This window comes from Micromys minutus, assembly GCF_963924665.1.
Source record: "Micromys minutus genome assembly, chromosome: 5".
Lineage (NCBI taxonomy): Eukaryota > Metazoa > Chordata > Mammalia > Rodentia > Muridae > Micromys > Micromys minutus.
This window is the reverse complement of record NC_137974.1, coordinates 45,219,422-45,247,128: the sequence shown is the minus strand read 5'-3', so window position 1 is coordinate 45,247,128 and position 27,707 is coordinate 45,219,422. Positions and strand designations below refer to the sequence as shown.

At 43.7% G+C, this 27,707-nt stretch overlaps 1 protein-coding gene across 2 annotated transcripts in view; it reads right to left on the bottom strand.

Annotated features, from left to right (window-relative positions):
* Positions 1–9,414, bottom strand: part of MBNL2 (muscleblind like splicing regulator 2) — a 152,569-nt gene extending 143,155 nt beyond the window's left edge. For both annotated transcript variants that reach the window (XM_080917209.1, XM_080917208.1), the window contains exon 1: positions 9,229–9,414. The gene's annotated coding sequence lies outside the window, so the exon portion shown is untranslated. The remainder of the gene's footprint in view (positions 1–9,228) is intronic.
* Between the last annotated feature and the right edge of the window lie 18,293 nt (positions 9,415–27,707).

Here is a 27,707-nt window from a genome sequence, read left to right as displayed (position 1 = left end):
TAGAATCACCCCAAACTCATTCATTGGGTGTTTAAGGTCTAAGATAGACACATTAGACTTCTTTAATTCCACCCACCACCTAACAAATAAGTAAGTAGACAAATAAATAAAGCAGAGGGGTATTCAAAGCTGAGTATCTGAACATATGTTTCTTAGGAAAGAAAAGAAAATCTCTGAAGCCAATACCTACACCCAGAGGCCTTACTTGGGGGTGGATACCAAACTTCTTGTGAAAGTTTGTGAGACTGTGTCCATGACAACCACAGACATCTTAGGCATAGGAGATGTCCAACCCTGCCAGCACCTATCTGGACTCCTGTAGACTGGGAGTCGACATCAACATAGTCTGACCGCTCAGCCAGACTGGCATCTGCAGAAGCTGCCTGGGCCAGTGAGTACTGGCCTCTGCCGCTGCGTGGGCTCTTCGGGTGAGCTACTACAGACCTGTCACCCTCTGGCACTCCTATTTCTGCAAAGCCTGCCCCAGCGTTCCAGATCCTCCCCAGTGAGCCGGATGAGTGGTAAGATCATCCTCATCCTCCGGGAGCTTGTTAGGAAAGCAGACTGCTCGCCCCACCCCAGACCTACTGAATCAGAATCTACATCCCTAATAAGATCCCCAGGTGACCTGCAGGTACATGCAAGTTGCAGCAGCACTGTTCTGGCTTAGTCCTGGGAGGAGTCAGCAGGAGCACATCAACTATCTTCAACCACACCATCATCTTGAGAATTGCTTCCCAAGCAATCCCTATGGCTGGGTTCAAGAGTAGTTGATAGACCCAGGAAAAAAATGGGACACAGGGTCTGGTGACATTCCACTCTGTAATTGCCACCCCAACTAGTCCTGCACATAGATATCTTAAAAGGCAAAAGTCTTGACCATTTTGCTTTTAAATGTTCTACCTCTGAAAAATCCACCTCTAAGTCACCTGTACATATGAAAGACGCGGCGTTGACTGTTCCCTTACACGCCCTTTATTCTGTGCCTTCAAACATGACTATGAACAAATGTTTGCCTCCAACAGGATCACTGCCAGACACTGGTGCTAAGGAGGGTAAAATACGTGTAGGAGGCTGTGATCGTTCATTTTGATTGTCAACTGGATGGGATGTAGAATTACCATGGCAACAAACCTCTGGGCATGGCTGTGAGGATGTTTTAAGACTGGATGAACTGAGCTGAGAAGGAAGACCCACCCTACATGTGGACATTCTAAGGATGAAGGGGTCCTGGGTGAATGAAAGAAAGGCCCCAGGCCCCAGCTTTTCTTTTCTGTCCCTCATCATGGATGTAAGCCAGCCGTGGACCTCAAGACCTGCCGCCATGACGGATGGGACCCTCAAACCATGAGCCAAAATAAGCCTTTATCCCAGTTAGATTCTTTCCTCCAGTATTTTGCCCGGCTATAGGAAAAGTAAACAGATGGTTCTTACGGATTCACGCAGACTGGGATATGGTCCTCAATAGTTTTGCTTACTTATGCCTTTAAAAAAAAAACTATTTTCTTCTTCTGTGTATATTTAGTTTCCCGATTCTTTGCCGCCTCCTACTTTCTTCTGGGCCGGTGTCTTGAATTCTTTTCGAGACTCACCATTGGTCAACTGCCTGTTTCTCTTTCCATACCCGCTCTCTCCCCGTGGTAGTGAGCATACACGACATCAGCCGTTGTCTCAAGCTTAGACGTTGGTAACCTGGGAACTGGGCTGTCCGCTGCCTCCCCTCTCTTTGTGAAGTACAGATATCTAAGGTAGCTCCACAGATCGATTCCATCCCTGGCTAAACTTCCATGTTGAAAGCCCATGGCTCCATCACCTCCCCTCCTCCCCCAAACCTCTTCCCACTGGCTGCTCTCCCTTTCTTTCTGTGTCCATTTTCAGACACGGCACTGAGTGTCTCTTATGAGAGACGCTATAAGGGAGGCCTGACACTTCTGAGCTCCTGACTTTCCACGACAGTGTCTTTCGGATCCCATTCTCTTCCACCTCTTACCTACCTTATGGCTGGATTCTGTCCAGTGACATCACTCATCATAAATGGTCTAACCTCTAACCCTATCTTGGAGAACCCAATATGTGTATTGTAGGCCATAAAGTTAAGCTCTGTGGCACGGTGCTTCGGCTCCTCCCTACCTTTTCGATTCCAACTGCTCCCACGTAGCCTGATTCCTCACTGTCCCCTAACACTGGCTCCCTAGTCTGTCTTCAACTCTCCTGGTGGTTCCTTAACCTCACTGTCTCTCTTCCCTGACCCTTGGGCTTTCCACTCTTTTTGGTCACACACTCCTATTATAAAATATTTTCTAAATAAGAAACAACTGTCATTTATAAAAGCAACCTTATTTACCAAGAGTATAATTATACAACAATGCCAATATGATCTATACATCATCAAACGCACACGAGAATTGACAGCCCAAAGAGATACACTATGTAAGTTGAGGTCCCTTCTTACTAATAAATAATCTTCTTCCTGGCCTGGGGTATAGACTTTTCACATTAGAAAGGTTGATTTAGACAAATGTTTGCATTTAGACCCAAAGAAGGCGGTTTTCCCTCCATGAAGTCCTGTCTACCATCTGACCCAGACACAGCTTTTCTTTCCCAAATTCACAGAACTTTAAAGCCATAAGCACTAAATCATCCCTATCATATAAACTTCCCTAATGCTCTTAGTTTGATTAATTGAAACTTGTGTTCAGGATGCCAGAAGTTTATAGATTTTTTTAGGATAATTCAATCTCTTAATTAAAAGCAATACCGCCCTTCCCAAATTGCTAGGGTTGGACTCTGTCTGCTCATACATTATGTGTATGTTATATGTTATATACTATATACTATATATTATATAGTATACATTATATATTATATATATTAATGTGTAACATACAGTATATGAAAGTTTCAAGTTAGACCACAATGCGAATCATTTAGCTCAATAAGTATCATATGCATAACTTCCTATTGATTGAGAAGTAACTTCTCCACTTTGGGGTTGCTAAAACTTGTAGCATATTAGTTAACCTCACTCAAACCTTGTTGTCATTTAATTTGTTAAGCAAGAAGTGGGGGTTCTGATCATTGGAGAAACAATAAACAAAAAAACTTAAAATAGCATATGTATTTAAGATGTCACTGTGACTATTATACTCAGAGTTTAATACAATGGAGACTCCATACATCCGAAGCTTCTAACACAACTGATGTTTCCATCTTGAAACTTCAGTTGTTTTTTATAAGTTACTTTCGTTTCTCTTATTTATTCAGCTCTAAAGCCTACAATGCTAGCTACCTGTAGACTTTAGAGTCTCAGAGGCCGGAGTTTGCGCGGTAGCCAGGCTGGCTTTTGCTGAGACGTGGCTGTTACCAAGTCTCTGGAGAGCTCTTTCCTTCCACCCCAACCTAAGAGAGCTGTTGGCTGGGTGGGGCTCTAGGGACCTTCTAAAGTTTCAACTGTGCAAGCTGTGTACGAAGCAGCTTACTTATAACGAACTCCCCTAAAATAGTCATTTCCAGTCTTCACATTCATCTTTCTACCAGTTTAAGAGTCGGTGAGATGCTCTCAGGGGAGCAGAAGGCCGTGGATGTCACTGTCTTTGCTGGCTCTTCTCCGTCCATGAAACACCTCATGGCTATGCGGCTGGGATGGGGTATGGGATCAGCCTTGGCTTTATCCTGAAGCAATCCGTGCTCAGATTCTACCTCTCTGAGGACTCTACCTTTGTGCTGCCTAGGTCTAAATGGAATGTTCTCTAAGAAAGTACTTAGGTGGTGACAGGACTCTGTGTCCTCACATCTGGGACATGGGATATTTACAAGTTTTTTTTGTGCTTTCAAAATCCAAGTCAGTTACTCAAGGGGGTGGGAGAGTACAGGCACGAACGCACGCATGGTAGCTCAGGCTGGTCTAGAACTCACTATGTTACACAGCATGACTCTCAACTTCCTGTCCTCCTGCCTGTACTTCTTGGGTGCTAGCATTCCAGATGTGATCCACTATGCCTGGTTTTGTGTGGTGGGAGGACTGACAGGAAGTCTCAAGCTACCCCTCTACCAACTGGGGTATCCCCCAGTCTCTTAGCACATAAAACCTTTAAAATCTAACAATTCATTTTCTGTAGTTTTAGCCTTCAACAATGCTCCTCCCATCCTGTAACTCTCAGTTTAAGCTGTTCATGGAGATGATGCCAGCAAAAGACCTTGTCAGGTGCAAGGAGCCCACATCTGTTCATTGTTCTTCTGGAGGCAAGTTGCCCTTTGCTCTGATCTTGTTTGTAAGAATCGTCTCTCCTAGCTTTCGTGCACTGCAGACAGCAGGAAGACATGCTTGGGGTTCCAGGGCATTTCCCACTCTCTTCTGCTTCCACAAAGGTGACTTACACCTTCTTCAGCAACCAGCTTACCATGGATGCTTTTAACCCTAACCGGGGCCCAGTTCCTCTGTCGATGGAGACATGGGGCTGCTTTTTGAAAAAAGAGAGGCTGCATTTTCAGCCTCCTCTCTCATCTCTCAGGTCTGCCCCTAACTATATACTTTGGCCTCACACAGTTTGTACTTGTCCAGAGAAGGAATGTTCTAGCAGGGGCCAAAAAAACAATCCCCCAAATCACTACCGTCAAAACAACTTAAAGTACAGAAGGGAAATCAACTAAAACAAAACAAAACCCCCCCTGCATTTATGAAAGAATGTGAGGAAGTGTAATCCTCAAGAGGCAGCATCAGGTTTCCTCATAATTGCATCATGGGCTGTTGGGGGCAGGCTGAAGCTCAGAAGTGTGAGCAGGTCTAAGATTTCCTTTTGTTCACCGGCTGGCATTTAAGGCTTTATAAATGATGTGCCACAGCCTTACTACTTCAGGCTGAAGCTATGGTGGCTGAGACTCTGAGTGCTCCCAAAAGGCATCTAATCTGCATGTTTCAGGCACTCTGACACCCCAAGGCTCACCTCTCTTTATGTTAATTAAACAACAGGAGGAGTAAGACATATATAGTAGGGGTGAAAAGATAGATATCTAAAATCTGAGGGGTTTTTTTTGTTTTTTTTGTTTTTTTTTTTTTGTTTATGTGTTTTGTTCAGCCTCAGAACAGCAGAATCACACATCTAGATTAAACCAACATCTGATGCTGGCTTAATATTATTAGCCAATAGCAATGTTTTAACGCCTTTGAAATTCAGGCTTTTATGACAAGTGTGCTAGTAGGTCCCTGAAGTCCTAAGCAAGCCCAGGACCCTGCCCAAAGGGCGCCTAACAAACACTTGTTGACTGATGTTGGAGAGCTGACCCAAGAGACCTTAGACAATGTGTGTCAAAACACTAAAGCACATTGTCAGGTCCAAGACGGTTTGTTGTTTGTTTGTTTCTGGGTTTCTTTTTTGTCATATTACGGGGGGGGGGGGGGGGGGGGGGGGGGGGGGGGGTGTAGGAGAAGTTCCGCTGAAAACTCCCCCCCACCATGGAGCTCAGGCTTAGCACACAAAGCTGGGGCCTTACCGAACATACCTGTTTTGGCTCAGGGCTGCAATGGAGGCTGGGCCTAGGGCTGACAGAGCCCAGGGCCTGGAGTAAACCCTGACTCCTCCCTGAGATACTACTCTCACTGCAAGGGACACTTTGTACACATATTTAAAAAGAAAAACAAACCTGAACTAGATGATGGAGCAAAACAAAACATACAAAAACAGCAGCAACGCCTATCCACCAACGCCAGGCAAGGCCCACTTCATCCTCCAAAGAGGGACATAACGCATCCCCAGCCCCATGAAGCCGCACGGATGTCTCTAATCCAGTGGTTCTTTCCAGAGAGGAAGCTTGGGCTCCCGACTCTATTAGAAGTAGCATTTCCTGCAGCCTCTTCTAGTTCACTAGGCTTCAGGCTGAGCCTCCACAGCCTTCGTGAAAAGGAAGAAGTGTTCTGTTCTCTGTGGGGTCGTGACCTTGGAGTTCTCCTGTGCACACCTGGTGGACTTTTGACCTGCTGATCTGTCATGACTCAGGCTCCTGCCTGCTTCCCTTCCCTTTCTCTGACACATCTCACCCCCAAATGCCCACCTGCTTCCTCTCTGCCAGGGCTCTTGCCTGACAGGCCAGCAGTAGCTGTTAACCTCCCAAGGGCCTCTCAGGCGTAGCTCTCTGAGGAGGTGCTCAGGGCACCCAAACTGTTGTCCACGACTCCTCCCTCTCGTCCCTGTACCATTTCTTCATTAACTAAAATCCTTCACCCCCTGCAATGCCCCTACCTGCTTCTGCACTGCTACTGTTTGGTTATTTTGGAAAATGCAAATGAGTCAGCTTGCCTTTCTTCCCACATTTTGTTTTTCTTGCCGATAAGAGAATGCAAGAAGGAAGAGATAAATGTGTGTCAGACTGACCCAACTCCTTCTCCAGGAGGAATTTGCCTGAGCTCAATATCTCTAAGTCCCCTGCTCCCCAATTCCTGCTTGAAATCGAGAATACCTGCTCTTGGATCTCTATGGCGCTCCCAGAGCTTGGGACTGGCTGGGAGCCATGTGATATTGATTTGTTTTCACCATGGCAACAGCAAATTAAAACAACGAGCAGAGGGAAGGCAGGCTGTTAGGCAGTAAAGCTGCATGGCCAGTATGTTTCACAAGCACCCCTTCCTCCCTTCCGCCGGGCTTTCACAGATTTCATACAAGAGGCAAAGTAAGAACAGCGCCTAGAACTTCGGCCACCATAGCTCTGCTAAGCCCACGGCTGGCAGTGGCTGGCTCACCCAGCAGCTTCTAGAACATTAGGACGGAGGAAACGCTAACAGCCATGCCCTGACTTCCTTGGAAATCTCATTTGTTGGTTTCGGCATCTTTAGAAAACTGGTAAGAAGATGACAGAGACTGGAGGGTTTTGTATTCTGTAGCCTTATGTCTAAACACCCCAGGACACTGCCTATGATGTTTCCAAGCAGAGGCCCCCTTAGCTTTGGACTTCACACAGCCGTTGTCCCAGGAGACAAGCAACTTTTGTGACTGTTTGTACAAAACGGGTCCCTAGAATTCGAGGAGAAAAAGTGCTACAAGTATTACATTCGCCGAAGAAGGAGAGAGAGAAACTGAGGTAGGCACTTGCTCAAGGCCACACTAAGTGATGCAGGAGGCCCGCTGGTAGTAGGAACTCCTGGGAACTGCAGTATGCTCTAACCCAAATTCTTTCTTTAAAAGGAAACTCCATAAACACTAACCTTTTTTTTTTTTTTTTTTCTGATCTGTACAATCAAGGGTATTACAAGAGTGCCACCTGTGACATAGGGTTAACAGCAGGTACTATTGTATTTTATCCCCTTTGAGCCATCTGCCTTAGGACACGGTGCTGTATCTAGGAAAGCAGCTGTCACTCACCATCCAATCAACCTTGAACTTGGTAGCATAACCTGGGCCTTAAATAAGGGTTCCAGGGGAGCTGGGAATGGGCACCCTGGGATGACCCCCTCCCCTGGGATTACCCCCTCCCTTGAGGTGGACCCCCCTGGGAGGGACCCCCCCTGGGATGGACCACACAGGTAGCCTTACAGAGGCAACACTAAGAGAGGCCAGAAAGAAAGTGAAATACGCCCCCCCCCCAAAGCTTTTCACTAGCCAAGCCAGAAGCCTGCAGAAAACCTGGGCTGACCAGCAGGTAAGAAGTTGCCCTCTTTGGCCTGCAAAGGGGAATGGATGGGCTGTGGGTTCAAATGGGAAGACATAACTCAAGCCCTGCCAACTGGGAGTTCGAATGTTCCTGGCCTGGACATAGAGAAATATTCCTCTCCACAAGCTGAATAAAAGAACACACAGCAGAAATAGTTGGAGGATGACGTCAGGAGTTCTGGGCTAGTGCCCTGCACTTCTCCTTGGAAGTGAAAACCTTGGATCTAGAAGAATCTACGTGGCATTACCCTTATTTAAGTGAACGTTGCCGTCCCTCAGAATGGAGCAAAGGAGAGAAAGGAACTTCCTCTTATATAGATGGCAAAAAAAAAGTCTCTTGTTTAATTTTTGTTTCTCATTGCTTGCCTAAATATACATATGCCCTAATAGAGATTTTCCTACTTAATCTTTGTCTTTTAAAGAGACAGTAAGGTTTTGTGAAGAACATTGGAACATTCACGGAGGTGGCAGCTAGGCAAGCTTTTTTCTTCCCCCTTCGCTTCAGTGCTTGCTAACTATTCTAAAAATGTTACACATTTATTGTAAACACATGCTTCCAAGGCCTAACAAAAAAGGACGGTTTCCTCATGCCTGGCAGAAATTTTAAACGGAAAAGGGCAGAAAGAAGTCTTTAACAGAGAGAGCCTTTCCTTCTCCTGAGCCAAGCGTGTTAAAAATAAATCTGCTTCAACCTTTCTAAGGCGCTGCTTCTCGGCAAGAAAGTTGATCTGGCTGAGCATAGTGAGAGCCCAGCTTTAAAAGCTGGCCTGCTCTCATTAAAGTACTCTGCTGGCTGTGTGTTCTCATTAAAAATGCATACAGATCAGATAATTGCAGTAAGCATTATTAACCCAGCTTTACTTTTGGATATAATGGTTTCACTTTTAAACTGGAAACAAAGACAGAGGCTACCAGGAAAAGCAATGTAAACATTGAACTACAGTGTCTAAGACTAGCCAGGAAGCTGCCTCTTCTGCCTTGGTTCTTAAAATGTGCTTTTTGAAACTCGATTAAAGCCATCGCCCTGCCCTGTAGCACCAGGGTGGCCCCCAGTTTCCAAGAAACAGACAGACATATTTTGGTTCCAAGCGTTCAACCGATGATTATTCACCATGATTTAAAAAAAAAAAATGTCTTAATTTCGAGTGTGTTTTCAAGAACAGGAAACATGTAAACTTTATTCTGTAGCCCACTCTGGTTTTAAAAATCTTGATTATCTTAAAAACAAAAACAAACAAACAAAAAAAAAAAACCCCACTGGCCTGGATCAGATAATTAAAATAATAGTAATAATAATAGTAATAATAATGATAATAAGTGAATCTGCCTTTTAAATAAATAAATAAATAAATAAAAACCTCGGTTTTTATGCCTCACCCCAAACGGGCGGCGTAGATTCCAAGCTTTGCTATTTCTTGTTCTCTAATCTGAATGTTACGTAAAACTCCAGGGTTTCCTGCGAGTATTCCGTTCGAATTAGTGGAATCGGTCTCCCTGGCTTCCCTAAGCACACACATGGAATGCAGCATACTGCAGCAAACTCTTTAAACATTAAAAAAAAGGGGGGGTGGGGGGTTGTTTCTCCTACCTTGTTTAGCTCTGCTCGGCTTCCCCAAGTACAGTAACCCCAAGAACATCTGGCAGGACCGAGTGGCCGCGGCTTCTCCACCGCATCATGAGGAAGGGGGGTCCATGCAAATAGTTCTCTGTCCCTGTTTATTGTACTCTGCGAGCCGCCGGCCGTGGCTGGAAAATTTTACCTTCAGATGATGAAGCAAAGACAGTCTAAACTCTGTTGCTGTGAGCTGCAGCCCTTCCTTCCCCCTGGCTCCGCCCAGGCTCAGCCAGCCAATCCCCAGCCAGCTCGTCAGCCCTCCTCGTCTGAAACTGGTCCTCATAGGATGACTGACACAGCAACACGGCGCTGGCAGGCTCTGAAAACAGTGCGTCCATACTGATGGAAGAGGGATCTCCCTCTCCGAGGAAAGCAGTCATAGCTCCGAGACAAAGTGGCACATAATTGGCAGAGCACAGAGAGGGGTAGCTCAGACAGATTCGCTTCGAGACGCCCAGCCTGGAGCTGGGAGTTGCATCATAAACGCTCCGGGAATCACGAAACTCCTAAGATGGCCAAGAAATCCAGTTGGATCCCAAACTAAAAGTCTTACGGCGTTTGAGAAAGCATTCGGATATAGGTGTTCATGTACATATGCGAGACAATCATTCAGTGTTTGTCATGGAAAGTGATACCTTAAGGAAACATTTGCATACAATCAGCATGACTAAGGGTGCCTAAAACCAAGTTGGAGTAGAGGCTGAAGACCATGCTTGACGCCCCAGCACACAGCTTGTCTGGAGACTTGTCATTGCAGTGGCTACTTACTGGAACCCATATATTTTCCATCTAAGTTCCCAGAGCACTAGAGACTGCAATTAGGGGACGCTGAACGGCAGATTTGATATCTCCACATTAAACTTTGAGCATCTTGGCTGGCATCCACTGGGAGATTAACTGTGTCTTAACCTTCTTAGATGCCATTTGATAAATACTCATAGGTTGGCCGTCCTCTCTTTAGCGTCGCAATGACTGCGGGAGGGCGTTTTGCTGCTGAATACACATGGCGCTGACCTAAGGGACATCTTCCATTTTCAATTTACAGAGGCTAACCCACAGATGTCCAGAGAGTCCCCAAGACACAGCAAGGAAAGAAAGAACGGAAAGGGTTATTTTTTTCCTCCTCAGTCAACAGCATTCTTGCATGCTTTGAAAACAAAAACATATGGCATTTAGAAAACACAATAAGCACACATTTTCCTTCCACAAAACACAACATTTTGGATCTTAAAAATTAAGTATGATGGTTCCGTGACTAACTCCAGGCAAGAACAAAGATCCTATTCATCTGAAAGATTGAGCCTAACTCTCCATTTTTTTTTAAAGCAACTGTTTAATGAATGCATCTGGAACGGAGCAACTGAGCAGAATGTAATGATTTGGGTGGTTTTGAATTTTAGGTTTTTGTTCTTAAAACACAGCATTTCTTATGACCTGTGGACTAATTTTCTTCAATAGAATATCTAGTTTTATTCCTATTGATCTTAATCCTTAATCCTTATTTTTGTTTCTAGTCAATTTTATCATTTGTAGCCTTTGGTTGAGTTTTTTTTTTTTTTTTTTTTTTTTTTTCTTTCAGAAAAGTTAATTTAGCTACATTCAAACAGGTGAAAATCTTTTTACAATATCAGTACGTCTTGGGTAATCTCGAAGTTGCAGTTTTCTTCTTCCCCATTTCCTCCTGCTTTTAGTATGAAATGCCCATTTTTTTAAAAACAATCTCATCACTTAAACTTTAGTCCCTGTAAAGTCCCATTCTCACACAAAGACATTAAGCCTCCTAGATTTTTTTCCTCCAAGCTAGGCCAGAGTCCTGACCTATTCCCTGTACGATACAAAAGCTAATTGGTAGCCTCTGGGATTCAAGGCTTTTCGGCTCCGGTCTTCCCTGTTGCCAGACAGGTTTTTCTGAATCATGTAAAGTCATGTTCCTTTTACACTCAAACCTGTCCCTCCATAAAATCCAAATCACAGACTTTCAAGGTCCTGCAAAATGTGGCCTCTACCTTTGTAGTCTACTTTCCGTCTGCCGTTTTCCTAAATGAAGCTCCCTGTGCTCTACCCCGTGTTTACTTCCTCCTCAAGCACTGTGTAGACCTCAGATCACCTGTCATTTCTCCAGTTATATCGGCCTCACCCACATCAGCTTCTCTGATGTTCAAAGGGCTTCTGTACTGGTCGTTGTACCAGACTATTTTAAGCCCCTAACAATGCAGCCTTGTGTAGTGAGCTTGCCTGAGCTGATCTTGCCATTTCAGAAGGCAAGGTCTGTGTCCTACATTAGTTAAGAGAATGTGCATGAACGTCTCTACAAAGGCCTGTGTGACTGAGGTGCACTAGAGGATATCTGTCCTTAGAGTAACTTCTGTGTTGGACAAGAGGCCACACACAAACATGTTGATTATTTTGTATCACAATAACTGACATGACACTACTCATTTGTAAAAGCCAAAAAACCTGACGCTTTTCTTCACTTCCCTCCCCAAGCAGAACTTGAAATCCGTTGTCAGAGTCTGTTTGAGTTTAACACCTAAATATTTAGAACATTTTACTTAGTTTCTTCTTTGCCAGTGCCCCTCTGTTCACTGACATTCTCGACCTTAACTCTTGGAATAGTTGTTGCTCGCTGTGGTGACTTGTCCTTTTCCCCCTTTTTCTCCTCTTTCCACTGCTTTCATCTTGTCTCCTCTTTTCTCCCCATTCCTCCATTTCTTCTCCCTCCTCTTCCTCTCTTTGTCCCTCCCATACCACTGTCTTACACAGGTAGAGCCTTGCATATAGTGTGCGGATTCTCCACCGAGGAGTTATGCAGCCCAGTCTTTTGTTGCCTTTTAAAACACTTTGACAAATGATACTAAGTTTCCAAGCTGTGGGCGCCACACTCTGTGGCCGAATCAGGCCTTTCAGCCTGTGCTCCTCCACCCTCTACCTCCTGGTTTGCTGCGATTCCAGGCCTGTGCCCTCAGCCCTGCCTGTGAATAAGTCCTTGACCCCTTTCAGATCCTTTGGAATACTTCTTACAGAGTAATACTGCTTTAAAAGAAATCTTACTTTTCATATTTCTTACCTTAAAACTTTATTAGGAACTGAAGTGTTCACATTCCCTACCCAGACTTCAGGTGCTGAAGGGATGAGATTTGGAAATGGGCACTTTGGTAATTAGGTTCAGATGACATCCCAGGGAAGGGATCTTCCTGCGTACATTTCTGTTTTTATAAACAGATACCAGAGAAAGGGCTTTTTCTTTTCTTCTAATTTGGGAAGACACAGTGAGAAGGTGTCAGTCTTCAAGCCAAGAGGAGAGCCCTCTACAAATGCAGACCATGCTTGGACCCTCACCCCAGCACTGCAGCCTGCAGTTATGAGAAAAATAGATTTCTGTTACATAACCATTTCGTTTTGTGGAATTTTGCTACGGCAGCAGTCCTAAGTTCAGATACTCAGAGCCTACATGAAAACCAGCGTGGTACTGATGTCCTCAGCCTTAACATGCACACTCCAGCATCCACATACTGTACTCACACACTCACACAGATTCACACACCCATGTCCATACCATACACACGACACAATACACACATACACACACTCACCATACACACATACACACATATATGCCCATATCTTTCTCTCTCTTTCTCTCTGTCTCTCTATCTATCTCTCTCTCACACATATACCACACATACACACCATACATATATACACACATACATACATGTATTATACACACATACATACATGTATACACACCTCTCTGACACACACATACTGCATAATACAAAAACATATCTATATCTTTGATATATATATATATATATACACAGAATATGTATACATATATATGTATATGAACTGCTCTTAAGAAAAATGTATAAGTTCTCCCTGCCATCAGGAACTCCATGGAGCTCTGCCTTTCTAGCCTAACCAGAGGCCATCTTTGCAGGGGACTGTTCCTTGACCCACAGGTCGAACTTAAGTCCACCTGTTGTTTGCTCTCCCAGCCTGTGAACTGAAGAACTGTGCTTCTCAAGATTCTGTGGTGTACGCACATCCCCAAGGGATCTTGTTAAGATGCAGATCCAGTCCCAGGGGTTCCTGGGTGGATACTGAGACTGTTCTTCTAACGAGCTCCCAGGTGAGCATGCTGCTGCCTGCCCAAGACTTCTCTTCAAACAGCGAGATTTTATGGACGCTTCTTGCTCTGTCTCTCTTACTATGGAGTGTGGTTATACATTAATTCGCTTAATTATTTATTTCAGGTTTGCCTTCCCTGTCAGCTTGTGAGCACCAGAAGGCAGCAAGCTCCCTCATGCATCTAATCTTTATGTCCCTGGCACATGGGAGGAGGCCGTCAGAGAGGATGTGTATTAACAGGACAAGCTGACTGCTGTACCTACCACCAACCCCAGCTGGGTTTTCCCATCATCTGTTTCCTTCTGAACCCTTCCACTGCACCACTCCACTGCACCCTTCCACTGCACCCCTCCGCTGCACCCCTCCGCTGCACTCCTCTGCTGCACCCTTCCTCTGCACCCCTCCGCTGCACCCCTCTGCTGCACCCTTCCTCTGCACCCCTCCGCTGCACCCCTCTGCTGCACCCCTCCGCTGCACCTTTCCACTGCACCCTTCCGCTGCACCCCTCCGCTGCACCCCTCCGCTGCACCCCTCCGCCGCACCCCTCCGCTGCACCCCTCCGCTGCACCTTTCTGCTGCACCCTTCCTCTGCTTCTTTTACCTTCTTCCCCCCTTATTACGACCCAATATTACTTTCTTAAAAGTGTGTGAGGAAACCAGATTGATATGTAAAAATCTGTAGTCTTTATTGACGTAATAAATTAAGAAGAAAGGAGAATGAGCAAGAAAACAAACACGAGACATCAGTCCCTGGCACCGGCCTATAATCCAAGCACTCGGAAGGCAGATGCAGGGTGTTATCAGTTCAAGGCCAGCCTGGACTAACTGGAGAGTTCAAGGACAGCCTGGGCTACATAGGAAGATTCTATCACAGAACAGAAAAACAGGAGCTGACTATATACCTCATCAGTAGAGAGCTTGCCTTGCACACATCAGGTTTCCTGTCCAACTCTAAGGAAAGATTGTGTCCAAAATCAGAAGAGGCAGCACAACTGAAATAAAAGCTACCTTTGGTCTGTCCAATAGCATCTCTCAACAGCCATGAGTTACAGATGGGCATGCCCATGTCAAACACAAGAATGGTCGAGAAACAAACCAAACATAGAACAAATATCAAAATGATTATTAGACCCATGGCACCTATCTGGGATCTTTTGACACCTAGACCCCACCCCTACTTACATGTCCCAGAGGTCACCTATCCTCGACTTGTCTCTTGCTACAATTGTTTTGATAATGTTTTTATTGAATTAATTCTCCTTTTATTGAAGGACATTTCTCCTATGCATTTCATTCCTCTCAGAGAGAAGTGTGAGGGGTCAGGGGAGACATGGGTGAGCACTTGGTTTCTCTGTTGATGGCACTGTTTGGGGGAGGTTAAGGAGCATTCAGGAAGTGGCACCGTGCAGGGAGAAGTATGTCACTGTGAAACAGGTTTTGAGGGTTTGTAACCTGAGCATACTTCCTGTCCTCCCTCTCTCTGCTTCCTGTGTGTCAAGGGTCTTGTGATCAGCCAGCTTCCTGTTCCTGCTGCCCTGTCTTCTTGGCTACAAACAATGGACTTTATCCCCTTGGAACTGCAACTGAAAATAAACCCCTTTCTCCTCTATATTACTTTTGACCTTAGTGTTTTATCCCAGCCACAGACAACTAAAGAATGAGTTTCTTTTCAATAGTTTATCCCTACTGAGCATGTGTGGTTGTTGGATAAGCACCAGTGAGAAAACAAAGGATTGATGGAGATGCCTTGGAGGAGATGGCTCTAATGTGTGTGTAGACAGGCAGACTCATTGTATAGGTTTTCTTTAAGTATCAATACATTTACATAGTACTGTATCCATAAATTTTATATATATGATACAAGATTTATCCGGGGCACTTTTTATAAATGAAACATATAAGTGTGTATATAACATATATGTATATATGTGCCTATATGTGTGCATATATCTACTGTGCATGTTTTATAAAGTTTGGGTAGAAGAAGGAAAACAGATGTGATATTAAAGCTAAGAGGCATAGTATGACATAAATGCACCTCCTTGGACAGTCAGAACAAAGTCAAGCAAGTTTTGAAGCAAGGAGAACATGAATTTTTGATGATGTTTTGAATGGTGGTGGATTCCAGACTGTCCTGTTCGTTCTTTGTCAACTTGACACAAGATAGAGTCATCTGAGAAGAAAAAAACCTCAACTGGAAAACAAATTGTCTCTGTAAGATGGACTCGTAACCAAGGCTGTGGACAATTTTTCTGGATCAGTGATTGAAATAGGAGAGACAGGTCCATTGTGGGCAGGTGGTCCTGGGCTGTATGACAGAAAGAAGACTCCTTCACGGTGCTGGCTTCAGTTCCTCCCTCCAGGTTGCTGTCTTAGTTTCTCCCCTAATAAGCTGCAGTGAAGTGTGTAAGCCTACAGGTGAGTGTGTAAGCCTGTGGGTGAGTGTGTAAGCCTGTAGGTGAGGTGTGTAAGCCTGTAGGTGAGGTGTGTAAGCCTGTGGGTGAGTGTGTAAGCTTCGGTGTGTAAGCCTGTAGCTCTTCCTTCCTCAGGTCGCTTTTGGACATGATATTTTATTACAGCGGCAGAGACCCTCACTAGGACAGAGAAAAAGATCAAGGTTTTCTGTGAGTGCAAAATGTCAGAAATGTTAGGACATATAGAAATATTTGTTTGCCAGACCAAAAAAGAAGCCAGGAAAGAAGTGATGGTCATTGTCTTAGTTAAGGTTTTACTGCTGTGAACAGACACCATGACCAAGGCGACTCTTATAAGGACAGCATTTAATTGAGGCTGGCTTACCGGTTCAGAGGTTCAGTCCATTATCATCAAGGCAGGAATATGGCAGCATCCAGGCAGGCATGGTGCAGGAGGAGCTGGGAGTCCTACACCTTTATCTGAAGGCTGCTAGTGGAAGACTGACTTCCAGGCAGTTAGGACGAGTTTCTTAAAGCCCACACCCACAGTGACACACCTACTCCAATAGGGCCACACCTTCTAATAGTGCTTCTCCCTGGACCAAGCAGATACAAAGCATCATAGTTGTTCTCAGTAAACGTAAGACAGGAAGACTGTGATGAGTGTAGCTGCTCTGTGACTATTCAGTGTGAAGCTCTTTCCTCTTTCAGTGTGAACACTCTAGCCTGTCCCTCCCCATTTTATCTTTTATCATATGGTTGCTTTTACATTTATTTTTCTTTGCAGTAAGCCCACTGAGAGGGGGGAAAAGCATGCAGTAGTAACTTATAGCCTTACAGTATGTGTAGTATGGGCATATCACTGAATAAATTTTGGTTGCTAAATTTCTTTTTTAAAATATGAAGAAAGTTTACATTCTGTAGAAGGTTCAGTGTTTTTTTTTTTTAAATGTGTGTATTTTTGAAAGTGTGCATGCAGACATACACACACAACACTGGAAAATCGAAATTGAGGGGCTGGAGAGATGGCTCAGTGGTTAAGAGCACTGGCTGCTCTTCCAAAGGTCCTGAGTTCAATTCCCATCAACCACATGATCGCTCATATTCATCTGTAGTCGGACCTGATGCGCTCTTCTGGTGTGTCTGAAGATAGCAAGAGTGTACTCACATACATACAATAAATAAATAAATCTTTAAAATGAAAAGAAAAATCTAAATCAGAAACCATACTATACGAGCAAACAAAAATAAATAACTAAACATATCTCCCCAAATACCTCGGTTACAACTTTCTGTGTTGGTCATCTCCTACGCATGGATCCTGCCTGTAAGGGTGATTTGTATCCCCAGTGGGAGTCCTTTGGTGAATCTAATTTTTCCTTTTCAAGCTGTTGTTAATGGGAGCAAAGTTCCTTGTTGGGGATAGGAGCTGTGTTCCCGTCCACATCTCAGACCAGGACCCGGGAGGCCCAGTGCATGGTCTGTGACTTCAAATCCACTCTACACTGTTGTGCCTGGAAAATTCTTCTTTTTTGGTGCCTTCCACACCCTATGGCCCTTACCAACTTTCTGCCTCCTCTTCTGCATCATTCCTTTGCACCAGAGAGGAGGAGTTTGATGAAAACATCCCCTTTAGGACTGAGTGTTCCGAGGTCTTTTGCTCTCTGCGCATTGTCCAGCTGTGGGTCTGTCTCTAACTTGGTCTCTTCTGCAGGAGGAAGTGTCTCTGAGGATGGCTGAGACATGATCTGTGGGCACAGCAGGATGACATCGAGGATCCTTTGACCTTCCCTTTTAGAAGAACAATAGTATTTGGGTCTTCCCCAAGTCTGTGACCTATAGTTTCACACTCTTGTCATCTGAGCAATCAGGTAGTGGTTGGCTATTCCTACAACTTTGGTGCTACTGTTGTATCGTGCAGATAGGTCGCTGTCATACACCAAAGGGTTGGTGTTCACTTTTCCCCTCTGGTAGTATGCAGAGTACCTTCAAGTGTTCTGAACACTTGGCAGGGTACATGCAGGCCCTTGATGGGTACATTTACTAAATACGGACAGTCTATACTTTCTGTTTTAACAGCTCAGTAGTTAGAAGGTCAACGCAAAATAGCTGAAAGAAATCATTCTTTAACCCCAATTAGTTATTACTGGATTGTGCTTTTCTTGTTTATAATTAATTCATTGGCTTTACATCCTGACTGTCATTTCTTCTCCATCCTCTCCTCCTGGTCCTCCCCACACCTCTCTCCCTGCATCCCGCCCTCCTTTCGTTCTCTTCAGAAATGGGGAGGCCTCTTGTGGATGTCAACTTGCCTTAGCATATTAAATTGTAATAAACCTAGACATATCTCCTACTGAGGCTAGACAGGGCAGCTCAGTAGGGAAAAGGGCCCCAAAGGCAAGCAACAGAGACAGTACCTGCGCCCACTGGCAGGAGTACCACATGGGCCATGTTATGCAACTATTACATATGGGCAGATGGCTTAGGGAAGGTCCGAAGTTTGTCAGTTCTGTTTCTCTGAGCCCCTAGGGCCCAAGTTAGCTGATTCTGTTGGTTTTTTTTTTTTTTTTTTTGTGGTGTCCTTGACTTCATGCTCCATCAATCCTTCCTCCCCCTCTTCCAAAGGATTCCCCAATATCCATTTAACGTTTGGCTAGGGGTCTCTGCATCGGTTTCTGTCACTTGCCAGGGCCACTCCTGCGAGCATTGCTCAATGTTAACCCCTGTATGGATTGTGATTTTTCTACTGGGCATATGCTGCATATAATTCTCAAAGCTTGAGATCTAGTTGAAACCAGTACTCCTATTTCTGTTCCATGTTTATTTATTCTGTTCTTGCTTATTTATTTATTTATTATTTATTTATTGCACATTAGATGTTTGCTTTTTTGTCTTAGAAGCTGTTGAGGATTCCACTCTGCAAAGACAAAGTATTGTTGGAAATAAGGTAATATAATTCTAACTCAGAAACTGCAAATCACCATGGCCTAACAGTTGGCAGTGCTCAACATATGTCACATCCTCTCTTGACTCTGGAAGCAGAAAGCAGTCACAGATCCCTGTGAATTCCCAGTGTACCTGGGACCACAGCCTGGGAAACAAGAGTCAAGCAAGAACTCTAACAGACCGGCAGATGCCAATTGTCCCACTGTCCCCTTAAAAAAAAGTTTTGTTTTTGTTTTTTTTTTTTTTTTAAGTTTTAGAGAAAAGACCAGGCCAGAGGTTATTGAGCATGTCCAGCCCTCAACCTAAAAGAATTTATGAGTTTTGAAATACATGTGAAACTATGGTTTTCTTTTTGTGAATATAGATGTTTTTATTGGATATTTTCTGTATTTACATTTCAGATGTTATCTTCTTTCCACCAATCTCCTTCCCTCTGCCCCTCCCATTGCCTCCATGAAGGTCCTCCCTCTCCCAACCACCCTCTCCTACCACAGTGCCTTGGCATTCCCCTACAATGGGAAAATGAGCCTTCCCTGGACCAAAGGCCTCTCCTCCCATTGAAGTCAAAGAATGCTATCATCTGTTACATATGTACCTGGAGCCATGGGTCTCTCCATGGTAACTTATTGGTTGGTGTTTTAGTCTCTGGGAACTGTGGTGGGTTTGGATAGTTGATAATTTTGTTCTTCCCATGAGTTTGCAGACCCTTTCAGCTGCTTTAGTCCTTTCTCTACCTCCTTCATTAGGATCCCCGAGTTCAGTCCGATGGTTAGCTGCAAGCATCCTCCTCTGTATCAGTATGGCTCAGGTAGAGCTTCTGAGAAACTATGGTTTTCTAAAATCGCAGATGCTTGTGACCCAAAGGGAGTACTAGGTAAGGCAAAGACAGCTGGGTCCTGCCAGCTCATGTGGCTTGGGGAACTTGAAATAACCTCTACCTCCTTACCTGGAGAGTCGTGATGATTATTACAAAGAATCTGTGGCAGAGAGAATGCTCCCGACTGGCCCTCTTTGGAGAGAGACCTTGTCCATCTTGTGGCTAGTTAGGGAGCAAGAAGCACCCCTCACTTTTCATTGGCATGACCCTTGACTTGCAATATGGACTGAAGGCTTCTACCCATAGCCCTTCCTTCATGTTCCTGAAGAGTCCTCCAGGTCTGAATATTATGTTTCAACATCGTGATTTTTTTTTTTTTTTTTTTTTTGTCCCTCGGGAGGAACTGACTGGAATTATGTCTTAATCTATAACCTTTTGCTCACTTTTGACGTGAGCAGAAATGGGTGGGACTCCCTCTCTGCTCTTCTGTGGCATTCAATGCCATTTGCTGCAACCTAAAATCTGTTTGGTATTTGTTGGTAACTGTCTTTCTTCTTCCGGGGAAGGTCAGTACCTGACAATCAGGGTCTTCATGTATTCTTTTTTTTTTTTTCTCCTTACCGCTTTATTTAAATTAAAAAAGAGGGATATATTTACAGATTTTTAAAGGCATTTTGGCATAACATTATATGAATAATTTTGTCAGTACTTAATTCTTTTAGAGGTTTGATAGCATTCATAGAAAACGCACTAGTTACAATAAGCATGAAGTACATGTAGGACAGAACTTAACATGGAAACAGATGTCTTGTTGGGTATAGATTAAACAATGATCTGTGAATACCAAAAATTGCCACAAGGCTATTATCTTAGCTCTTGGATTATTAATGATTTGAGGTCCAGGTGTACCACAGTCGGAGAGGGTGCTATACATTTATTTTTTTTCCCTAAGAAGGACTGAGGCTTTTTTTTTTTTGGTCTTTGTTTTTCTTGAGCTTCATATAGTCTATGAGTTGTTTCTGGGGTGTTCAGAGCTTTCTGGGGTTAGTATCCAATTATCAATGACTGCATATTATGACTGTTCTTTTGTGACTGGGTTATCATACTCAGGATGATATTCTCTAGATGCATCCATTTTCTTAGGAATTTCATAAAGTCATTGTTTCTGATAGCTGAGTAGTACTCCATTTTACACAATTTCTGTATCCATTCATCTACTGAAGGACATCTGGGTTCTTTCCAGCTTCTGGCTATTATAAATAGGGCTGCTATGAACATTGTGGTACATGTGTCTTTGTTGTATGTTGGAGCTTCTCTGGAGTATATGCCTGGAAGTGAAATAACTGGGTCTTCAGGTAGTACTACGTCCAATTTTCTGAAAAACCACCAGGCTGATTTCCAGAGTGGTTGTACCAGTTTGCAACCCCACCAACAGTGGAGAAGTGTTCCTCTTTCTCCTTATCCTCGCCAGCATCTGCTGTCATCTAAATTTCTGATCTTGGCCATTCTGACTGGTGTAAGGTGGAATCTAAGGGTTGTTTTGATGTGCATTTCTCTGATGACTAAGGATGTCGAGCACTACCTTAGATGCTTCTCAGCCATTTGATATTCCTCAATTGAGAACTTTTTGTTTAGCTCTGTACCTCATTTTTAATAGAGTTGTTTAATTCTCTGGTGTCTAACTTCTTGAGTTCTTTGTATAACTTGAATATTAGGCCTCTATCAGATGTGGGGCTGGTAAAAATCTTTTTCCACTCTGTTGGCTGACATTATGTTTTCTTGACAGTGTCCTTAGCCTTACAGAAACTTTGCAATCTCATTAAGTCCCATTTGTCGATCTTTGATCTTAGAGCACGAGCCATTGGTGTTCTGTTCAGGAAGTTTTCTCCTGTGCCTATGTGTTCTAAGGTTTACCCTACTTTCTCATCTAAGTTTCAGTGTACCTGGTTTAATGTGGAGATCTTTAATCCACTTACACTTGAGCTTTGTACAAGGAGATAAGAAAGGGTCTATTTTCATTGTTCTGTATGCTGAGTCCCAGTTGAACCAACACCATTTGTTGAAGAGGCTGTGCTTTTTCCATTGAATGTTTATAGCTCCTTTGTCAAAAGTCAAGTGACCATATGTTGATTTCTGGATCTTCTGTTCTTTTCCACTGATTCACGTGCCTATCTATGTACCAGTACCGTGCAGTTTTTAACACAATTGCCTTGTAATATAGCTTGAGATCAGGGTTGTTGATTACCGCAGATGTTTCCTTGTTGTTGAGGATAGATTTCACAATTCTAGGTTTTTTGTTATTCCAGATGAAATTGCACATTGCTCTTTCCAATTCTATTGGGTTGAAATTTTAATCAGGATTGCATGGAATCTGTAGATTGCTTTTGGTAAGATGGCCATTTTTACAATGTTGATCCTTCCAATCCATGAGCATTGGAGAGCTTTTCATCTTCTGAGGTCTTCCTCAATTTTCTTCTTCAGAGATTTGAAGTTCTTGTCATACAGGTCCTTCACTCGTTAGTTAGAGTCACAAGAAGGTATTTCATATTGTTTGTGACTATTGTGAAGGGTATCTTTCCCCTAATTTCTTTCTCTGCATGTTTGTCCTTTGAGTAGAGGAAGGCTACTGATTTGTTTGAGTTAATTTTATATCCAGCCACTTTGCTGAACTTGTTTATCAGCTGTAGAAGTTCTCTGGTGCAATTTTTGGGGTCACTTACGTATACTATTATGTTATCTGCAAATAGTGATATTTTTACTTCTTCCTTTCCAATTTGTATTCCTTTGATTTCCTTTTGCTGTCTAATTGCTCCAGCCAGGACTTCCAGTACTATGTTGAATAGGTAAGGGGAGAGTGGGCAGCCTTGTCTAGTTCCTGATTTTAGTGGGATTGCTTCAAGTTTCTCACCGTTAAGTTTGATGTTGGCTGTTAGTTTGTTGTATATTGTTTTTATTATGTTTAGGTATGGGCCTTGGATTCCTGTTCTTTCCAAGACTTTTAACATGAAGGGGTGTTGAATTTTGCCAAATGCTTTCTCAGCATCTAGTGAGATGACCATGTAGCTTTTTTCTTTGAGTTTGTTTATATGGTGGATTACATTGATGGATTTTTATATATTAAACCATGCCTGTATCCCAGGGATGAAGCCTACTTGATCATGGTGAATGATCATTTTGATGTGTTCTTGGATTCGGTTTGCAAGGATTTTGTTGAGTGTTTTTGCATCAATGTTCATAAGTGAGATTGGTCTGAAGTTCTCTTTCCTTGTAGAGTTTTTGTGTGGTTTAGGGATGAGGGTTATTGTGGCCTCGAAGAATGAGTTAGGTAGTGTTCCATCTGACTCTATCTTGTGGAATAGTTTGGAGAGTATTGGTATTAGGTCATCAATAAATGTCTAGTAGAATCCTGCACTGAACCCATCTGGACCTGGGTTTTTTTTTTGGGGGGGGGGGGGAAGCTTTTGATGACTTCTTCTATTTAGGTGTTATGGGATTATTTAGATGGTTCACCTGGTCCTGGTTTAACTTTAGTATCTGGTATCTGTCTAGGAATTCATCCATTTCCTCCAGATTTTCCAGCTTTGTTGAGTATAGGCTTTTGTAGTAGGATCTGATGATTTCTTGAATTTCCTCAATGTCAGTTGTTATTTCTCCACTTTCCTTTCTGATTTTGTTAATTTGTATACTCTCTCTTTGCCCTCTAGTTAGTCTGGCTAGGGGTTTATCAATCTTGTTGATTTTCTCAAAGAACCAGCTCTTGGTTTTGTTGATTCTTTGAATAGTTCTTTTTGTTTCTATTTGGTCAATTTATGCTCTGAGTTTGATTATTTCTTGCTGTCTACTTCTCTTGGGTGTATCTGCTCCCTTTTGTTCTAGAGCTTTCAACTGTGCTGTCAAGTTGCTAGGGTATGCTCTCTCCTGTTTCTTTTTGTAAGCACTCAGAGCTATGAGTTTTCCTCTCAGTGCTGCTTTCATTGTATCCCATAGGTCTCTCCATCTATGGTGACTGAGAATTTTGCTGGGTATAGCAGCTTGAGCTGACACTTGTGTTCTCTTAGGGTCAGCATGATGTCTCTCTAGGATCTTCTAGCTTTCATAGTCTCTGTTGAGAAGTCGGGTGTGATTCTGAGTGATCTGCCTTTATATGTTACATGACCTTTTTCCCTTATTGCTTTTAGTACTCTTTCTTTGCTTTGGATACTTGGCGTTTTGACTATTATGTGTCGGGAGGAATTTCTTTCCTGGTCCATTTAGATTTCTCTAGGATCCTTTTATGCTCATGGTCATCTCATTCTTAAGGGTAGGGAAGTTTTCTTCGACGATTTTGTTGAAGATATTTACTGTGCCTCTTAGTTGGTATTTTTCGCCCTCTTCTATTCCTATTATCCTTAGGTTTGGTCTTCTCATTGTGACCTGGATCTCCTGGACATTTTGGTTTAGGAGCTTTTCGGCTTTTGCATCTTCTCTGACTGTTTTGTCTATGTTTTCAATGTTGTCTTTGGCCCCTGAGATTCTCTTTCATCTCTTGTAGTCTGTTGGAGATGCTTGCATCTGTGACTCTTGATTTCTTGTTTGGTTTTCCACCTCCAGGACTGTCTCTTTTAGTGTTTTCTTTATTTTTTCCCATTTCCATTTGCAATTCCTTCTTAAATTCCTTCATCTCTTTGGTTCTGTTTTCCTCTAGGTCTTTGATTTCTTTGAATGTTTTTCATGTTTCCTCTTTAAAAGCTTCTATTTGTTTATGGTTTTCCTCCCATTCTTGTTTAAGTGAATTATTCACGCTCGTCTTAAAGAACTCCATCATCATCTTGAGGTATGATTTCATGTCTGAGTCTTCTTTTGCTGGAGTGTTTGGCATTCTGCTGCTTGCTGTGACAGGAGAGCTGGGTTCTGATGTTGCCATGTTGTCTTTGTTTCCACCGGGTAAGTTCTTTCGCTTTCTTTTTGCCATCTTGTTGTTTGTGATTATATGTGGTCTTGTTGTCAGTGATTGGTTCCTGTCTCTCCTGTGTACCTGGCCTGTGTCCCTGGATCTTCGCTGTTCCCAGTGGTGGATACCAAGTCCCTATTCCAGGGTTCCTGCTTTCCTGAACCAAAGGGGGGTGTGAGGGGGAGAGGTGTGCTTTTGGAGCACTTGGCCCAGACATGTCTGCACTCTGGCCACTCACGATGCAGTCTCTTCAGGCATTCGTCTCTGGATCTCCACTGTTCTAGGTGGCAAATGACTTGAGTGTTTGGTCTGCACACAAGGGCCTTCCGGGTGGACACCGAGTCCTTATGGCAGAGTTCCTGCTCCCCTGGACCAACCACAGGGCCTCGCCTACCACGCTCTAGGCCTAGCCCTCTCTGTGCCCCGGCTACTCACAGCGCAGTCCCGCCAGGCCTGTGTCCCTGGATCTCCCCTGTTCCTGGTGGCAAATGGCCTGAGCTTTTGGTCCTTACGCGATTGTTTTCATGCATTCTTGTTGACATATTTACATATCTGATGCCTGGGGTAGACAATACAATTTGTTAAGGTAACAAAATTTGAGAAATTAAAATGTAGGGTAGGACTGATAAGCAACTGTGTTTGGTGTATAAGTCCAGCCTCAAAGCTAGACATGCCCTTCCAAAGGCGACTTGGAGAATTACTAGAGATGAGTGTTTGAAACCAGGGATCAGGGGCAAAGTCACGAGTTCAAACTCCAGGAAAGTCTATGCCACTGGAGACTTGGGTCTTCAAATATCTTTGACTTTGGATGAACAGTCCAGGCCCCTAGAAAGAATCTTTCATGCAACAAGTATAGCCTATTCTTTGGAAGGCTTGGAATTAAGTGTCTTTTAAAAAGGGAGATTTTTTTGTGTGATTATGGCTGAGCCCCTGGGACATGAGGCAACAGGGGCATGGATAGATAAAGTGTCACATCCCTGACCTCATAGCTTTGACACTCAAATCACACATTCAAAACAGCTGACTCAGATTTAGTCTAATATGGTATCTCTTCTGAAAGACTGCAGGATGTATTTCTTCCTGTCTCCGTCTCTTTCTACCAGAATCACTACTTGGTCTCCCAGCTGCTTGGGTTCTGTGACCTATTCATAATACTCAAACCCCATCTGAGACCACAAGATAAAAAAAGACACGTGACACAAAGACTGACCTCAAGAGCTTCTAGCATTCCGCAGTGGTACTCGAAGAGAAATGGATGGATGGGCATGTGTCTCTCAGTGTTCTCACTGGATGGGATCTCTGTGTCTCTCAATGTTCTCACTGGATGGGATCTCTGTGTCTCTCAATGTTCTCACTGGATGGGATCTCTGTGTCTCTCAGTGTTCTCACTGGATGGGATCTCTGTGTCTCTCAGTGTTCTCACTGGATGGGATCTCTGTGTCTCTCAGTGTTCTCACTGGATGGGATCTCTGTGTCTCTCAATGTTCTCACTGGATGGGATCTCTGTGTCTCTCAATGTTCTCACTGGATGGGATCTCTGTGTCTCTCAATGTTCTCACTGGATGGGATCTCTGGTGAGTTGAAGAGTTTGAAGTAATCAGTTTTACCAAATTTCTTGGAGCTTTGATTTTGGGGAAGTGTGTTGTAAATCTCCAGGAGTGTGTAAGCCACTGTGCTTGAGAATTTATTTCACCGTAGACTTTGTTATTCATAACACATCTAATTACTATTATCTAGGTGATGCCTTTGGGGCCTTTTTAAATATATATATTTTTGCATTGCTGCAGATGGTTTCTTTAGCTCTTCTGCTTGGTCCTCAGTGTGGTCAATGACTTGCAAAGTTTACAATAGCTCAGGCGTACATTGTCCCCATTGGGAGACCCACAGTTAAGCTAGGGCTAGATCCTACTTTGTCCACCAGTTGTCTCAGTCCTGAGGGCCAATTTGGAGATTAATTGCCCAGATTGTCTGACGAGCAAAGGGCCCCCTGGTGGCTGGATAGTCAACTACACACCTAGCTGCCTTTGCAAATCATAATTCTATCTACAATCTGGTCTTCTAATGAAAACTCCAACTTCTGAAAAGCATGCCACATGGTTTTTTCCTCTGTTCAATACAACACATTCTGATCTCCTCTGGGATGCTCCTACAGAGTGGGCACGGGGATAGGTCATCTATTAAATATTTACATACCGATTATTGTGTGTCTGGCACACCTTCAAACACATGACCCTATTTTTGTCCTGACTTTATGCAATAGGCAATAAACCCAAGAAACTAGAAATTCCCAGTAACATATCACTAGCAAAAAGAGGAAACTGCTTGCCCTAGCAGGTGCCCATTGAGTTCATGCAGTTGACTGAGAATTGTGCAATATAATATGAGAATCGTGTGGCACATTAGAAAGGATGGTGCTAAGAGAAATAGTAGGTCGTGGTACACAGTACGCAAGATGGCACATCTGAGGGGGAGTTGGGAGAAAGAGTTGCTGTGTATGTGGAGAGTCTGGTTTTGAGTCATAATTCTGTGTCATTTTGATGATGACACTCAACAGAAACGTCTTAAAACAGGGAGTATTTATTTGCCTCATGATTTCAGTCCCTCATAGGAAAGCTCCGTTTCTGGCTGCAGGAACGCACCATTGAGGAAGTTGGTATCTGTGCAATAGGGACAGAAAACAAGGTAGGGAACTGTTCAGGGATGATGTCTTCCAAGACCCTTGGTGGCAGAGCAGGAGGTGATGCCGCTCATATGTTATCCCCTCAGCAAGGAAGTAGAGAGAAGGAAGGAGAAGGGAGGCCACCCTACGGAACCCCAAGACCTGCCCCTAGGTGGCCTACTGTCACCAACCAGGGTCTACCTACCCCTCAAAAATTTCAGAACTTTCACAAATAGTGTCACCAACTGCACCAGGTGCTCAAACACATCTAACTAAGAAGAACAATCACATTCCAGCCATGGTGGGAAGTGACTTCATCCTTGAACTCTTTGGCTTCCAGCTCGCCTCTAACCCCCCTATGTGTTTTAATCTATATGGTGGGCTGTCACGACAGTGCAGATAGAGCCCTTGCAGAATCTCCACGTGAGGACTCCTTCTTTCCACTGCTGTGTCCCTTTGCTGTCTTTCCTGTCAATGACCACACATTCTCGGTACATTATTATCACCCATCCAGTAATTCAGTAAAGAACCTTGGCAGCTATTGGCACGTTT